The sequence below is a fragment of the Balaenoptera physalus genome, assembly GCF_965194825.1.
Source record: "Balaenoptera physalus genome assembly, chromosome: 8".
Taxonomy (NCBI): Eukaryota; Metazoa; Chordata; class Mammalia; order Artiodactyla; family Balaenopteridae; genus Balaenoptera; species Balaenoptera physalus.
In genome coordinates, this window is record NC_138887.1 from 109,831,430 (window position 1) to 109,849,746 (window position 18,317).

Consider the following 18,317-nt stretch of genomic DNA (forward strand, 5'->3'; position numbering starts at 1 on the left):
TTGAGATTCAGAGTAGCTTGCTCCACAGCTCAAAAATCACCTTTGCATAGTTTTATTTGGCAAGAAAGCTTTTTATCAAATACAAGCCGTTCACTGGCTGGCCATATGAACATTCCTGGAAGGGCCATCCCCCGTGTACGGCCTAACCATTCCTGGGTGCTACTGTCTGTCTCCTGGGGAACCAATAACGGGAGGGAGTGGGGAGAAGGCAGCATTGGGGGAAAAAGAAAAGCATTGGGGGTTTCAAGTGGGACATCGTATATATATGAGAAAAGTAAAAACAATTTTTTGACTTAGAACTTCAGAACACACTCAAATAGTATTATTTGCGTGACCACAGCTGACTTTGCTGTCATGTCTACCACAGGACATGTGCTTTTCCCTTACACACGATTCAGACTTTCTTCAAATCCTTTCTGTAAAAAGAAATAAGAGAAACAAAATTAAAATCATTGTTTGCTCTCTGCCCACAAGCCATGGGGACAGAGGCTGATCTGAGGTCTGCTGTTGCCATAGGGCCTCCAGGGCTTTGTTACACTTGTGAGTTGGACCTTGCCCCTGTGATCACTTGTCCTCCACAGCCCAGGTGTTTCCAAATCCTGTTTCGATGGCTGAACTCATCTGTGACTCACAAGTTCTTTAGGCTGGTGCTGAGAACGGAGTGGGGCTGCCCCATGCCCAGGGCTAGCCACTCTAGATACTTAACAAGGAAAGAATTATTCCAAGAAACAGAAGGTATCTGAGTTTCCCTGGCAGATCCGGTGACAGAGAAACTCCCAGCCCTCAGATCTTGGCAGGAGATAGGAAGTGGCTTGAGCACCAACAAGGGGAGCTGCGTACAACGGAAGGAAACAGAATCTGAAAAGTCCAAAGAACATAAACGTGGACGTTCCCTTCTCCGATTTGCTGTCTCACATTCCACAGGCTCATAGCTTCTAACAGACACTCTTTTTTTTTTTTTAAATTTTATTTATTTATTTATTTATTTATCTTCGGCTGTGTTGGATCTTTGTTGCTGCTCACGGGGGCTGCTCTTCGTTGTGGTGCTTGGGCTTCTCATTGCGGTGGCTTTTCTTGTTGTGGAGCATGGGCTCTAGGCACACGGTCTTCAGTAGTTGTGGCACACGGGCTCAGTAGTTGTGGCTCACGGGCTCTAGAGCACGTGGGTTCAGTAGTTGTGGCACGCAGGCTCAGTAGTTGTGGCTCTTGGGCTCTAGAGCGCAGGCTCAGTAGTTGTGGCTCTCAGGCTCTAGAGTGCAGGCTCAGTAGTTGTGGCGCACGGGCTTAGTTGCTCCGTGGCATGTGGGATCTTCCCGGACCAGGGCTCGAACCCGTGTCCCCTGCGTTGGCAGGCAGATTCTTATCCACTGCGCCACCAGGGAAGCCCCTAACAGACACTCTTTATTTGGGACAATCCCGGGGTGTGCTGGTACGCTGGCACTGGGTGGGAGTGGAGCAGGTCATCTGTAATATTTGTGGACTTCTGTGGTGTAAAGACTGCCCCCATGGCTGATTTCAAGCCACCAACAGTTGAACTCCTGGCTTGCAAAATTCCTGATTATTTAACCACTAGCCCCTGCAGGCTGGAACAAGCCACCAGCACACCACTGGATAACACATTAGAAACCACGGAGTATAACCCTACAACCAACAGGAGTCTCTTCTGCAGAATCCCTGACAACTATTCATCAAAGCTCTGCCTAATCCTCCACTAATGAGCTGCTCACTGAGTCCAGATCTTCTCACCCTAGAATCCCCTAAGTGTGCCCACTGGAAGAGTGCAGGCAAAGCTACCTGTCTGGGGTGCTGTCTTCCACATGGCAACCCTCTACATATTTAGACAGTTACCATAAACCTGGAGGTGTTTCTTCTCCTTACTAAACAAACACCCTCAGATTCTTCAATCACCACCCTTCACATCAAAAGTAAAACTGGCCCCCCACAATAAAATGAACAGAAAATGTCCTGTATGTAACATGACCCAAATATGATTCAGTGAGAATCATATCCCTATCATCTCCCTTGTTCTAAATACTACGTTTTTCTTACTTTGTCCTAAGGCTGCATTAACTTTTTTTTTTTTAATTTATTTTTTTTATTTATTTATTTTTGGCTGCATTGGGTCTTCATTGCTGTGCACGGGCTTTCTCTAGTTGCGGCGAGCGGGGGCTACTCTTCGTTGTGGTGCGTGGGCTTCTCATTGCGGTGGTTTCTCTTGTTGCGGAGCATGGGCTCTAGGCGCACGGGCTTCAGTAGTTGTGGCGTGAGGGCTCAGTAGTTGTGGCGCACAGGCTTAGTTGCTCCGCGGCATGTGGGATCTTCCCGGACCAGGGCTCGAACCCGTGTCCCCTGAATTGGCAGGCGGATTCTTAACCACTGCGCCACCAGGGAAGCCCTGCATTAACTCTTTTGACAGCCATCCTATACCGACGACTCATTCTAACACAACTGTCTCCCCCAAAGCCCCCCAACCCAGCCAACCCTGCATCCCAAAGTCTTTTAATATATTCCACAACTAATTCAGGTTTCTTACGTTAATTGATTTTTAAAAACACCATGCTATGACTATATTATTCTTACTAAATGTTATATGGTGAGCTTGGCTCATGCTTCTGTCCTACTGAGATCTTTTCCAATTTTGCAGTAACGTAGTTATTCTTCCACAGTTTGTGTTACCCACAAACTTGAAAAACAAGCCTTTTACGTCTTCATCCAATTCACTCACTTTGACATAATTCTGCAGCAGCTGTAAAAGACCTCCTTCTACACTGAACAATTCTTTAACTCATGATCTTTGAGTGTGTTCCTCCCACCAGCTAAAATCCACCAACTCTACCACTGTCCAGTCCATATTTCTTCATCTTGCTCCTAGAGCTTCAAACACCTGTCAAATGCTGAGCTGAAATTTAGAATGTACTTTTAGCAGAAAAGCACTATATAAAGGTAAGGATTTGCCTATTATCCACCCCACTCCCCTGTAGATCTATCCCTCCAGAAATGTTATGAAGAAAATAACGGGGGCCTTATGATGGTTCCATAGTTGCTTATAAACCACTTGCCAGTTAATCCCTTTTAGAATCTTCCTGGGAATTAACAACAGGTTTACCACCCAGGTTCCCACAGATCTCTCTAGCTCACTCTCTTGTATGTTACAGCCAAACCAAGTTTCCTGAAACGCCACTTTCTTTATGTCGCCCTGTGTTCAAGACGCTCCTAGCCCCGCCACCCCACCTGGCCACCGCCCCCCTTCCGCTCTATGTCTGGCGCCTCTTGTCTGTCCACTGCTGGCTACGCTAAGTCCTGCTTCCACCACCCTCAGCCCGTAAACTCTCCCTGCCTTCTGCCCTGCTCATTCCTACCTACTCTTCAAGGTGCACCTCAAGCCCCTTCCTCCATGAAGCTTTCCTCTCAATTCTGGTCCTCACCGACCTTTGCCTTCTTTATATAATATTCATTTGAATGTTTACAGCTGTGGAGTCATAGAATAATGGTCTTTACAGCCTGGAAGACTGGACTGGAGACCACCAGGCCGAGCTCTCCCTTTAGCTCAGAAGGGAGCTTACACCCCGAGACGCAGCAGCACATGTAGCTGGAGGGCCCCAGGACCTGGGCCTGAGTGACTGCGCTGCCACTTAGGAGCTGGATGACACACCCCACGGGCTCCTCAACGGCCTGAGGTTCAGGTACGAGACTATATAGCAAGTTCTTTAGAAAGAGCCACACGGCTGTTGGCTGCCGGTGTTATTACTAGTACCCTCAGCTAGACGGTGAAAACCTTAGAGTTAACTGTGCATGGAGAGGGGCTTTATTTAGCTTTAAATAGTGCTATTTATAAACATTAGGGGCCAAACTTGAAATAATAGCTACAGGTAAAACTGGGTTCATGAGACATTAGAAACAAACAGAAAACATGTGAAAGCTAAATTCAGTTAGACTCTGGGGTGCTATTTAACCTTGAGAGACCAGCACTTTCCACCTTCCAACCCTGGAAACTAGAGACAGAGTAACTGATAAGAAGTAACTAGCCCAGAAACGTCCTACACTCGATCTCCAGGTTCCCCGCAAGCCCACCTTTGTTTTGAGAGTGCTCCGGCCAGCAACTGTCACCAGCAGAATGAAGTGGTGCCTGGGCATCCCTCCAAGCGGCTGCTCCCATGGGGACTTTCTCTGCTCACACTTGGTCACTGGCTTCACTGCCACCCGCCTTCGTGCCTCAGCACCCAGGCTTCTCCCAACTGAAAAAGCCCTCACGGTACTCATCACCCTGCTTTTGTCTTCCTTTTTCCCCTGGCATCTGCGTTTTCCTTGTCTTCCTTTCTCAACTACTCCAATAAGTTTTTTCCCCTGGCAATTCTCTCCCTCATCCCTACAGCATGGCTCCTCTCTGCGCTGCTGTGTTAGAACATTCCTGGGGAGGCCACGGAACGTCCCCTCTGATGGTCTCTGCGGCGGCAGTGATGTGGGTCTGAGGCCACGCTATGGCCCTATTTCTCTGCCGTCCCTTTTCCCCTCTCCACCACAGACTTAATCCTCCCCTTGACTTTCAACTGCGTCTTCCTTCCGAGTGCGAACTCGTCCAAAGCACACAAGACTGACAAATCTAACCTTTGCTCCTAACTGCTCCCGAATTCTATACCTTAATTGTCCAAATGAACATTCTACTGATACTGGACAGAGACAACACACCAAACAAGCAGCTCGGAATCCCTCTTCTGTCTTATTATAGGTACTCTGTCCCCAGCCTGTCATCAACACCAACACAACAACGGTTTCCAAATGCTTAAAATTCCTTTCCCTTGGTTACCCTTCCTCCTTCTTATCTCACATTCAATACTTTATGAAACCCAGCAGATTCCTGTTCTGTAAAAGATCTGACGTTGCTGTGTCTTCCCCATTTTCTCAGCAGACACCCAAGCTATGCAGGCACTGACCCAGCTCTGCTGGCTGGACTCCTGTCTTCAGCCCCTGGCCACATTCATCAATCAATTCACCCCCTAGTCACAATTATTATTCCATTGCCCACTTTCCAGAAATCTACAACTGGTCTTTATTCTCACTACATCACCAAACTCATCCCCTGTTAAATTAGCACCTGGTACTTCACTTTCTCTTACAGATATAGTCACCCCAGCTGGGACACCCAGGGCTCAGCTAATCTGACCCTGCTGCTCATCTGAGGATCACCCAGGACTGGGGTTTCAGTGCAAATGCTTATGGTGGGACCTGTTCATTTTGAGCTTTGAGAACGTTCTTCAGTTGTTCTGTTTCCAACGAGACTGTAACCTCTTTAAAATCAGTAAGTCAGGGCTTCCCTGGTGGCGCAGGGGTTAAGAATCCGCCTGCCAATGCAGGAGACACGAGTTCGAGCCCTGATCCGGGAAGATCCCACATGCTGTGGAGCAACTAAGCCCGTACGCCACAACTCCTGAGCCTGCATGCCACAACTACTGAAGCCCGTGCGCCTAGAGCCCATGCTCTGCAACAGGAGAAGCCACCGCAATGAGGAGCCCATGCACTGCAACGAAGAGTGGCCCCCGCTCACCGCAACTAGAGAAAGCCTGCACCCAGCAACGAAGACCCAATGCAGCCAAAAAAAAAAAAAAAAAAAAAATCAGTAAGTCAGTAAGCAGATCTATACACTGAGATGCCCAGATGGTGGTTTCGATATAGCAACTACTCGATAGACCCTGCTGATGGGCAGTGACCATTAGTAGCCAGAAGCCAGTTTCTACGAGGGCTAGCAATGATGCACAACCAAGAGGGCATCTAGAAAAGGATAGAGGTGAGCATGTTTCTGGACACTGCAATTTTTCAAAATTATTCACTGGTCTGGACGAAGAGCAAATATTTTACTATTTGGGCCTTCCCTCCTTTAATTAAAAAGGTCAAGATGAGTACTAGGTAAATCAGAGTTTGAAATGGGGTAGGAATGCCAAGCTATCTTTAACATGCAACTCACTGACCATGCGTTCGGGCCTTCTGAGACTTGAGAAGGGGCTGGCCAAGGTGTACCCTTGTGAAAGGGGCTGTCACTATGTCACTATGTCACAGAAAACCCAAGGCTCACTAGAACCATTAAGGACACTCTGGCACTTCTTTTTTTTTTGTAACATTATAAAGATATCTGATTTTAATTGAAAGGGATTCACTGTATACGCTTATCCACCTCTTTAAATCTTATTACTCCCTCTGGCACTTCTTAAAAGTCAAAGGTCAGGTGACCAAATGTCATTTTATGGACTGGCAAATATCATCTTCTTCCTTGAAGTTTTAACTAGACAGATAAGACACTCCAGAAGGAACTGTCCCACTGTGTAAGTGACTCTCTGGGAGTTGGTAAAGGACTCCTAGAAAGTGCAGTCATTCTTTGAGGATGCCACAAATAGATGCAGTCATTTGCACCATGAGACACCTTATTTTTGGTGCTATGACCTGCAGTCATTTTGACTGATCCTTTCAATTCCTCCTTAAAGTGGTACGGAACAAAAACATGCTAGAAAGTGTATTCAACAACCTTGTAACAGTATTAAAAAACTATTTTAAAAAAAAATCTGTATTGCCACTCTAACACAAAAGTTTGTCACTTACAATTTTTTATATAGTTGTAATCAGTCCATGTACAATTTTGCTTTCTTTTGTCACTGATAGTTTGTAATTACTCTTGTATACTTTTGATCTTCATACTTATCACCCAGACTCCACCCAACTATTAATATTTCATTTTCAAACTTTTATTCTTCATTGCTCATTTGCTGATTCTGTTGTCTCTAATATTCAACTTTTAGAAAAAATAGTTGGATAATTATATATATGCATACAGCTTTTAAAAATCAATTATTTGTAATTTTAAGGAATGAGATTATCAGGTGAAAGGATATAAATATATTTATGGCTGCTGTTATAATTTGCTAAGTTGATCTTTAGTGGGATTGTACAAACATATAGTAGTTTTAAATTCAATTTTATAATTTTTGATCTACCTCTTGTGTTGAGTCACTGCTTCAGGATCCTAAAATAGTGACTGCCATTTCAGAAACGGCATTGACTTGCTGGCTTTTGTAATAAGAAAACCAATAACAAAGGGAAAGCTCTCACAACAAAAGCCATATATCCTGGAAAAAGTTTGTACATTTGTACAATGTACAAAACATACTGGTTAATCTCCTTTACACACAGAACAATCTGGTTTCATATGTAGTAAGTTGTAAATACTTTCTATTTTACCTGGGTTATCTTTTAGGTAAGACAGAAGAGAGCATTTATTTACACATAAATTAAAATTAACACTATCTTATGCAACAATAGTTAGATAACTTACTATTAACCAAGTAAGTCTGATTAATGCTACATGTTGTGGGAAATAGACATGATTTACTTTTTATTTAACTGGGTGTCTGGTGAGACATCACTCACGTGAAGCACTGATAAGTGTGCTTTATCACATATATTTCTTCTAGATTGACTAGAAGAAATTAATAAGTGAAATCAATTCTATTAGAGTTTAATGCCATTAATTTTGTGATTAAAATTACAAATGTTAATTCAGATTTTCTGGGACTGTCTGGCTAATGTTAAAATTGTACATTTGATTGGATATTAGCTGTTCTATTTCGTTGAGACAAAATCCAGCTTTGAATCCAAGTGGTTAAAAATGGTGAAGTAAAAAAGGACTGATGACTATCTTTTATTCCTCTAAATGTAACTATTTACACTGATTGGCTTTTGCCTATATGCCTTTCAACTGTCAAGATATTTTGAAAATAATAGACCATGGAAGAATTCATGAAGTGTCAGGATCAACTTAACCTGTGCTTTCTAATGTGAGGCGTAGAATTTACAGAAGGGCCAATTCAATGTTCTTATCATAAACAAAACCAAGAACATGGCCTTAAAATCCCTTCCTTTGGGTTAATTAATCCCTTTAGCTAACAACTACTTTAAAAAATGGAGGTTTATCATTCTGAGTAGGGAGTGACCTTTCTGGAAGAATCTCAGAGCCCTCCTCCCACTTAGGAGGCCACAGTGTATCCCCTAGGCCAGTGGGTCACTCTGTACTCAGCCTGCTGTTAAGTCATTTAAAAGGATGGACCATAAACAGAAGCCCTGATCTCTCACTTTGAGGAGCTGGTGATCTGGCAGGGGAAATATCTACACTGACTTCACATAATTAAAGACAGCGGTACCATTAATAAGCCCATTTTTTTCTTTTGTAACAGAGAAAGATCTTAAAAATTGTCTTCTTAAATCCAGCTTTTCAAGACTCATTTGTGAATGAGAAAACAAGACTATAAAAGGTTCTCCATAAATTATCTGATGAGTATGGTTCTTACACAGATGATATTTGGCAAATGGAGGGATGACCTGAAACCACATAAACGCAATGGGCAATTCCTAGGTGTCACCGAATTGTTTCACGAGCAACGATACTACCACAGTCACACACAAAAGTTAAGTGATGAAGTAGAAAAGCACTAAAGCCTAGGATAACCAAATAGATTATATCTCAAAAAAGACTTCAATAATGTGAAACTACATCAACTATGATGGAAAAAAACAGTCTACAAACATAATAAATATGTTAGTGTGGCTTTTAGAGAAAACAGATGAAATATAAAGAGCTATTGACGGCAGTCATACGGCAATGAGGTCAGCACAACAGCCCGGCATAGGCGTACCTGGCTGAATCTTAAACTGGGATAATTAAGCTTTATTTATGTCTTGCAATGCCCATCATTTTAATCTTTTATTTATGGAGATTCCAAGACAGTGCAAAACGTGGCACAATTAACAGGTTAAATGTATTTTTTACTAGCTCTACTAAAAGATTTGGTTTAAATTACCCTCAAATTGCTTTCAGACATTGGGCAAGTGAGAACTGATACGGTAAACGCTAAACATTTTCAACTCTCATAATGGGTTTGAGACGCCGGCCTGAGAAGGTTCAGAAGTCATACAAGAAGCTGTTCCTCCTTCAGTGGACACCTCTCCCCGCACAACTGGTGGAGGGGTGCAGAGTCAAAGGGTCCCCCCAGGTCTGCACCCTGATTAAGATTCTGGACTCTCAGGTGGCAGGAGCGACATGATGTAATTACTGATCATTCCCGTAGTCGGCAGTGGAGGGGGAGATGCATCTCTCATTCCTGATATTCAAATCGGATTGTTTTCAGCCAAGTTTAAGTATCTTCTAGCTTTGATGACAACTTGAAAAGTAACATTCTTAAAACCCACAATTTGAAACAGTGAACCAAAGGAGTAATTTGTGACAGAAAGAACATTAAGATGTTTTCATAATACTTGAAAACGAAGTATTACAACTGGAATTTGGTGAAGTGAAATTGGCACGTCAAACACAATAGAAGACTGTAAGAGTAAAAGGTAGAATAATTAAAAGAAATAGTAATTATACCCAAGACAGGTTTATAGAAAACCACACTGGTTAACCTTGTATTTATAGACTTGAAAAGAACTGCGAATGTGACATTTTCTCTAATATTGTGATTGCTCTGCACCCATCTTTATGCCAGTCTCTAAAACTGATACAGCCACTATGGAGAACAGTATGGAGGTTCCTTAAAAAACTAAAAAACAAAACTACCATATGACCCAGCAATCCCACTACTGTGCATATACCCTGAGAAAACCATAATTCAAAAAGAGTAATGTACCACAATGTTCACTGCAGCTCTATTTATGATAGCCAGGACATGGAATCAACCTAAGTGTCCATCGACAGATGATGGATAAAGAAGATGTGACACATATATACAATGGAATATTACTCAGCCATAAAAAGAAACGAAGTTGAACTATTTGTAGTGAGGTGGATGGACCTAGAGTCTGTCACACAGAGTGAAGTAAGTCAGAAAGAGAAAAACAAATACCGTATGCTAACACATATATATGGAATCTAAAAAAAAAAATGGTCATGAAGAAGCTAGGGGCAAGACGGGAATAAAGACACAGACCTACTAGAGAATGGACTTGAGAATACGGGGAGGGGGAAGGGTTAGCTGGGACAAAGTGAGAGAGTGGCATGGGCATATATACACTACCAAACGTAAAATAGATAGCTAGTGGGAAGCAGCCGCATAGCACAGGGAGATCAGCTCGGTGCTTTGTGACCACCTAGAGGGGTGGGATAGGGAGGGTGGGAGGGAGACGCAAGAGGGAGGAGATATGGGGATATATGTATAACTGATTCACTGTTATAAAGCAGAAACTAACACACCACTGTAAAGCAATTACACTCCAATAAAGGTGTTAAAAAAAAAAAAAAAAGAGCGCTGAATGCAGATCAGAAAATCACAGCCGACTGAGAACTATTTATACGCTCTGTGTGCCCAGATGGATTGGACTCCCTTACAGTGCCTTCAGTTGTGAGTAAAGTTGTAATGAAGTGACTTCAATGTATTTATTAGAAACGGGCTTTGCCAGACTCTGAGCGTTGAGTGCTATAGTTCAGGTGGGCAACGCAGACTATTTTAATTATTCCCATTTGTTCACTGTAGGCAGATCTCAGAGATAGTGCAGGTTTGGTTCCAGAACACAGCAATAAAGTGAGTCACACGAATTTTTCGTTTCCCAGTGCATATAAAAGTTATTTTTACATTATACTGTGGTCTATTGTGCCTAAGAAAGGTACTTTACTGCTAAAAAATGCTAACCATTATCTGACAATGCAGGGTTGTCACAAACCTTCAATTTGTAAAAACTGTAATATCTGTGAAGCACAATAAATCAGGGTATGCTTGTATTTACAGACCTAGTTTAAAATGACACATTTGAATTTTAACATTATAATACATTGTTCTGGATTTTTGTAAAACGATTTTTATTAATTTCTTATAGCTTGTCTACAGCTCATTCATTCATTAGTTCAATACTTATCTAGTGACCACAATGCATGCTGGGCACTGTTTTAGATGCTAGAGATAATACAGTGAATAAAATAGACACACCCACTGCAAACCTCCCTGCCCTCATGGAATTTACATTTTACCTCATATAACACACGGAATGTTAATAGAATTGATTAGCTATTGACTTAGTGATTTGAAAATACATTACATTTATTTAAGTCGGCATGAAATTATACAATATCTTTGATATGGAAGACTAGTCAGGTTTATAAGAAGAACTGGGAAAGTTTTAAATATGTCATACCAACTAGTCATTAATTACTGCAGAAAGGTCAGTTCAAGTCCTGACTTCAGAACATGAGGACTTAAAAAAATAATTTAAAATAACATTTTTATTAATTCTGGGGTCAATTAAGATCATTAAACCAGAATCATGATTTATTTAGTCATTGCGGGTTGTCCTCTACATGACTACCTCATCTTTAACTCCTATTATAAAGAATTTACACTTTTACTATCCTCAGACATGGTATGATTTAGTATTTTATAATGTATTCAGTATCCTCCTTGCAAAAAAAATAACGCAAGTTGGAACAAAGCCTAGAAGGCAAAATTACCACCTGCAACAATTAAGCCAAATATTTTAACAGCCATAAATCTGTGTAGAACAGAAAGTCCTAGTGGTTAGAACAGTGGTGATTAGAAAAGCAGTGGTTAGAACATTTTTTATGGCAAAAAAAAAAGGGGGGGGGAGGGGAGGTTGGGGGAGAGGATGGCCAGTAAATGACATCAGAGACCTACAGAGTCAGCCCACCTGCTCTGAGGCCCGGGTGGAGGTGAAGAGTGGGCAAAGGATAAGCTGACAAGGCCGAGACTGAAAGAGTGTCAGTCGGGAAGAAACAGAAGGAGCACGTTGGCTGGCAACAAATGAAGGGAGTGGTGGCAGGCTCCTGACCTTGACAGCGACGTACTCTCGCTCTCATTCATATTCTGTCAGTTCTCTCTCTCCCTCACAGAGGACAAGTCAGTCAGCCACCACTGCTCTGGGCACACTGCCAAATCCCCCCTCCCCGAGCAGCGGCCCAGCGTCGTCTGCTTCTTTTATAAGACGAAATGGAGGAAGATGAGGTTGCAGGAGCCCCTGGGGACTGAGGTCTGTGGGGCTACCTGTGTGATGCTCTGGGCGGGCTGGGGTCGGGTGGAGATGCTGGTCGGGCTGTGGGCCCAGGTGTTTGCATTCGAATTCCCTCTCACTGTTTCAAGTGGGTCTTTGCTGTCCTTCTACCTGCAAGGGCAGTAGGTACCCTAAAGAAGTCTATTTTTAAAATGTTTATTTCCAGCACATTGTCTGGCACCGGGTAAAGCCCATTCATAGAGGGTGGTGTTCAAACACCTGCTGTCTTTCGGTTTGGGGATCTTCCGCATAAACGTAGTAAAGAAGCTATATATAGCCAAAAATAACAGTGACGCCGATAACCAAAATTTGTGTGGCCCTTCACAGTTTATAAGGCGTCTGCCCCGACACCCTCTCTTCCGTCCCTCAGAGCTGTGCTGAAGGCGGCTTATGGGTTCAGTGAGGTCAGGCTTCACACTATGCCAAGTGAGGGGAGATTTTTGTTTTTCATCTTTTAATCCTCTTCCGTTATCCTACATATAAAGCAGCAAGAAAAATTAAACGAGAAACTGCTTGGTATTGATTAGGTAAAATGGTGACTTAAAGATAGGAGAGATTCATAAGGAGCAAGACAGCCCGAATCCACCCAGAGAGCGAGGTGTGAGCTGAGCCTGAGCAAGGAACGTGTTGGAGGGAACGCGGTAGAGGGAGGGCCTTCGCCTGTGGATAAAGTAGGAACAGGGGCACAGAGAGGGGAGCCAGACCGGCTAGAACAGAACAGTAAAAACAGATCTCAGGCGGACTGACCTAGTCTGGCCCCAAGTATCAAACCTGGCACGGACCGAATGCTGCTACTTTCCACGAGAGGAAGAAAAAGGAACACGGTAATCATACTAATCAATTAGTCTTCTGTTTTCAACCTCAATTACCAGAGCAAATTGATTACTTCATTAAGTAGGAGATTCTCCCTTGATTTCAGTCATTAATGAATATTACTAAGTAAAACTGGATTTGTATGTCTAAAACTTTCGCTTTTCATACCCTTGATAGGGCTTAGGGTCAAGACGAGAAAGAGGCTCTGGATATGAACTTGGGACTCCAGCCCTGGCCATTACCTTCCCTCCCTCCATCCAGGCTCTTCTCTGTAAGAACCATCGAACTGAACTGTCCTTGGAATCCAGATGCCTTAGCGTCTGCCTCCATCAGTCTTAAAACTAACACTGGGATAAGTGCTCTCATCTTTTCTGTATTTGTGCTGTGTCTAATTTTAGTTTTATTGTACCAAAATGACTGATGTGGGTTTAACTGCTTTCTCAGATGGGTGTTGGTTCATCCGACGGACAGATGCTCGCTCCTACACTCATTAGCCTGGTGCGTTCTGACTAATTTATGGAACGAGGTAGGGTACGTTTTCCCCAGCAACACATCCTGCTGTGACTGTATCATCACCAAACATTTCAAAGTGACTGTAGCTATGTTAAAAATACTAGCTAACCACTGAGAGAGGTGTGGCGGGCTGAAGTCCCTGGCCCCGGGGTATGGACAGCTTGTGAGACGGGACACACACCTACCAACAAACAACACAAAAAGTCAAGGCCTGGCCAGCTGGGTGGGGCTGACTTGAGTTTTTTGGAAGGAGCTTTGAGGTGGACCCTCAAGCTAGTGCTAAGAGCTAAGAGAGGGCAAGGGTTTCCAGTCCAGGGACAAAGTGTGACAAGCCAACTCTCTGATGAGACTCAAAACGACCTACTTCCTTCAATGACGCCTCAACAGATGGCTGCGCTTCGCTCCTCCTCGGTGGTTTTCCTACACCCAGTTCCTTCCCCAGTATGAATCACTCCCACAGCAACGTTCCCAAACCAGACCTCCCATCAGGTCAGTCCCCTGCTCAGGAGGACCAAGTACAGGCTGTCACCCTAAAATATGGTCCTAGGGTAACTGTATTCATCCTGGTTCCTTCCTCTGAGTAGAGGCCAGCAATCTCCTTCTGCAAAGGGACAGGTGATAAATAATTTTGGCTTTCAGGCCACACTGTTGCAACTATTCACCTTGGCTGGCCTGGCATAAGAGTAGCCACAGACACCTGGCAATGAGTGGATGGGGCTGGCCTGTGGGCTGTGGTTTGCTGACCCTTCCGTAGACATCCCAAGGCTGGGCCCAGCCATGCTGAGCCCTTGGCCGTCCCCCTTGGGCCTTCCAGCCGAGAGACCAACCTCTTTCCATGGAGTCTCCTCACACTCATTATTGGCTGTCAACGTCCCACACTCTCTTCTGCCTGCCTCAAAGGCCCCTCTACCGTTACACCCGTCTGCTCCCCCAACCAGCCCCTTCAGCAGACATTTGTGGGCCGCCCACCGTGTGCTCAGCGCCAGGTATACAGCGTGGAAGGCTGGTCCCGCGTGGGAGCGTTAGAGTCTAGTAGGGGTGACAGACAGGTGAGGACGATCTCAACAGCATGGAGGAGCCGGATGAAGTTCCCCTGCCTCTGACTTGCCACGGCACCTGCCCTCTACAACGGAACACCTCATGCTTCTGTGTCTACACCCTGGAGTTGAGGCCCCTCCGGAGAAGACACCTCACACGGTTCCTTGCACACAGTGGGTACTCAAAAAACAGTTACTAAAGTGAATTAAAATTTAAATTGAATTAGCTAAAATTTAAATTAATAGTGCCTTATGTCTACCTGACACGCATACAAATTTTGGAACTTTAAATAAGAAACTACTGTAGAGCACAGGGAACTCTACTCAATATTCTGTAATGACGTATATGGGAAAAGAACCTAAAAAAGAGCGGATATATGTACATGTATAACTGATTCACTTTGCTGTACAGCAGAAACGAACACAACAGTGTAAATCAACTATACTCCAATAAAGATTAATTAAAAAAAGGTGTATCGAACCCGCTGTAGGCCTCAGATTTAAGCAATGCTCTATGTCAATTATATCTCAGTAAGGCTGAAAAGAATTTTAATAAATTTTAAAAAAATAATAAAAAATTTTAGAACTTTAATATTTTTCAATAAATATAATACGATGTTAAGGTGAGGGGACCGATTTCCAAAGAACAGGACCATAAAAGAAACCGGAAATAAGTAGGAGCTGGAGGCTGACATACGTATTTTTTTACATATGTGTCAAACAACAACACAACAGCTCTGTGACCATCCTTCTAGCTGGCGAAGTGACTCGTATTTTGTAGACAAGCACTTGCGAAGATTACGCTAAGGAGACGTGGCCACTCCGAGTAGATTAGAGAAGTGGAAATGGGGCTATGGAATCATATTAGGAACGCCATATGCTTGGAGGGACCACCTTTAAACTAAACCTCCTATCAAAACACCTTCACGAGGCACTGCCAGTGCTATAAATGTGCTATACTCAACTGGGAGAAAATTCCACGAGAGCTTACAAAACCTCGCTAGAAGCATTAAAATTTCCTAGCCGTTTCAATATTTGTCATTCAGCAAATGTTAATATTTCTTTTTGTATTCCTACTGAAGCTTGAAATTAACATGGCTTTTTGTTTATTTCTTCATTTCTGCACTCTTGTCAGCTCATCTCAAGAATGTACTTTGTTAGCTGGCTGCTGCAGAGCCAAAAAAAAAAAAGCCTAAAGACATTCACACCCTGACTAGTAAAAGGCTCTGCATGAAATTACATTTGTTCTTTAACCTCTCAGAAATAGAACCTTCCGCTTAAAGTAAATATTTAACACCTAGGATGCCTTTATCAAGAAACATTTTGACACAGACATTAGTCTCTCTCGGTCCCCAGAGCCAGAACCCTGGAGGTGCAAAGTTCTCTACAGATGATGCCGAGGGACCGTGTGTACAGGGTATGAAGGCTGGAAAGCAAGGGTGAACACGGAATTTTCTAAGGCAAACTGATCTCTGAAAAACCCCCCTCCCCCTCCCCAAGACTCTTTAAGTCTCTTGTACTTTCAAACCACTCTGGATGCAGGTCCCAGGGAAGGTCCTCTCTGCCCCAGGACTGTTTGTGTTGGATCCAGACTGCTTCCCAAGGACCCGACTCCGCGAAGCCTCCTCCCAGCTGGGAACCTGATTTACACCCCAGCTTAGCTGCTGCCCTGACAGCTCTGGTGGGCGTGGGGCCTTCAGAAGGAGAGCCCTGAGCTGGGGCACTTGGGAGGGAGCAGCCTCTGGCTCAGGTACCCGATATTGAGTTTATGTTGCTGACTTAAAATCCTGCCCCACAGGGTGCCTTGGGTGTTTTGGGGACGCTGCTTTATGAAGGCTTTTGTGGCGGCAAGGGACTGTTTTGAAAAGTATAGACCGTGACAGACATGGGTACTGAACGTCCCCAGGAACAGAATTATCAGAGTCTGTATCCAAAACTGGCTTGAAGAATGCCTCAAATGTGGCAAACCATTTTTAACTTGATGTTAAGATCGGGCAAGAGTCTTCAGAAGACAGAATCTTTCTCACATCCGTGGGTATGTGTATGTTTAAATGTGCTTGCTGAACTTCCCAGCCAGGACAGAAGGGCACAGCCGTCCCGGTTCAGAACATGGCACCTGATAAAGCTCGGAGGACAGCCACCGATGGTGGCTCTGCGTGTCCTTTTAAGGCCGTTTCCACGGGCTGTGTCTCCCGCCTGTCACGAGGACCCTGCTTAGACCACAGGGCCCCCGGGTTACACAGCACCCCCTGTCCCAGGGTACCTGCTCGTGAATTTCCCGTGGAGAATATCATGATGCTATATTCATCCTTCTCTTGGCTGATGTTGACTCACTATATGATAAAGCCGCTCTTCAATCTCTATTTCGGGTAGACTATGCACTTCGGGGGAGCTGGTAACACGCCTCTCCTAATATAAACGTACAGGAGAGGCCATTAAATGCAGGCCTCTGAAGTTTTAATTGGGTCAATGTCTTCACTGTCACATCCCATAACCAACTTGAAAACTAAACTTGTGATGTTTTCTCGGACTTTGGCTTTTAATCGTTCTCTTTCTTGGCTTGTTTTGATAACGCAAGCCCGCTGCTATCCCCACGTGAGGACCGGGGACAGGATGGGGGCGAATGGGGAGGAGGGAGGAAGAAACCCTGCTTTTTGGGTCCTTCTGAGTCGTCCTTATTAAAAGTTGATTTCAAAAGTTTGTGATGAATTTTCAGAACGCCAGGTATAACCCCTCTATATAAACAGAAGCACAAATCCACTGCCACAGCCCATTTCTGGATTATCTGCCGTTTTACACACTGAGCCCCAATGCTCCACCCACCCTCCCATCTCCTCCTCCCGTCAGCCTGGACGATCAAGAGGTGACCATGGAAACTTATCTCCAGCGATTGCTAAATGCCACGTAGGAAAAAAGTCACATTTTCTGTGAACCCAAATTAAGCTGTTTGCTCTAAATGAAAATTAAGGATGCCGCAGCCCCTACCAGGAAGCGCATTTAAAGATTCTCACGTGACGTGTCTCGGTACCCCAGGGACAAAAGGTTTTCTTTAAGAAAAGTCTCAGAATGCAGCCTGGACTCTCCGCTGGCCAAGCCGAGTCCGCTGCAGCACCCACCGCAGCACTCACCGCAGCCTTCACCGCAGCACCCTCTGCTCCTGGGAGTGGAAGGCCTCAAGTTCTCCGAGCCAGAATCCCCCCGTAGGTCTTTGCCCAGTGACCCGGGGCCTCGCTCGCGGGACAGCCTCCCTGGGGAGTGGGAGTTGCGCCAGCCCACAGCTGCCTGGCCTGAGTGGGCTTTGCTCTTTCTAGCCCAGGAATCACAACTGCCTTCAAGTCTGGTTCCTTCCCTTAATTTGCCACCTCTGTTGCTGGCCCACAGCTTGTGCCACTTTTGGTGCAGACCCTGGGTGATGCTGGGCTCATGGTAACACGCCGATGTGGCCGCTGCCCCAGCTTCCACCTGTCCTCGGTGCTGCTCACTGCAGGCCACGTTGTTTCCACCCTAGAAGGAAGACGTTCTCGACTGCCAGTTACTAGCTCAGTATTCATGTCATCCCAGGCCCTGATAATTCAGTCCAAGTTACCCTGCCAGTCTCATCGATCACTCACTCACTTTTTCATCTGTTCATTCATTCATAAAGATCCCCTGAGGCCTGCAGCAAGTCAGGCATTGTGCCTGGCACCAGAGACACTAAATAACACGCATCTCTAGCTGAGTTTCCTCAAGAAACTCACACTCGAGTAGTGGGAGCCAGACCTATAAGCATGTATGTGCAGTAAAGGGTCAGGACGAAGGGTTCTATCCAGGCACCAAGGATGGAGATGGCAGTTCTTGGTTCCTTAGGGCCCAGCTTGGATGCCACCTCTGATGGGAAGCTTTCCCTTATCACCCACCCTCCTCTGGGTCCTTCTGGAGGGC

At 44.6% G+C, this 18,317-nt stretch overlaps 1 protein-coding gene and 1 long non-coding RNA gene across 9 annotated transcripts in view; both read right to left on the reverse strand.

The window, feature by feature from the left end:
• HIPK2 (homeodomain interacting protein kinase 2) overlaps positions 1 to 18,317 on the reverse strand; it is a 185,613-nt gene that overhangs the window by 73,147 nt on the left and 94,149 nt on the right. The window lies entirely within an intron of this gene.
• LOC309666096 lies at positions 37 to 17,478 on the reverse strand. The gene is made up of 2 exons (XR_014266893.1): positions 4,072 to 17,478; positions 37 to 416 (listed from the first exon to the last, which is right to left on the reverse strand). It is a non-coding gene; the product is annotated as an uncharacterized lncRNA (long non-coding RNA).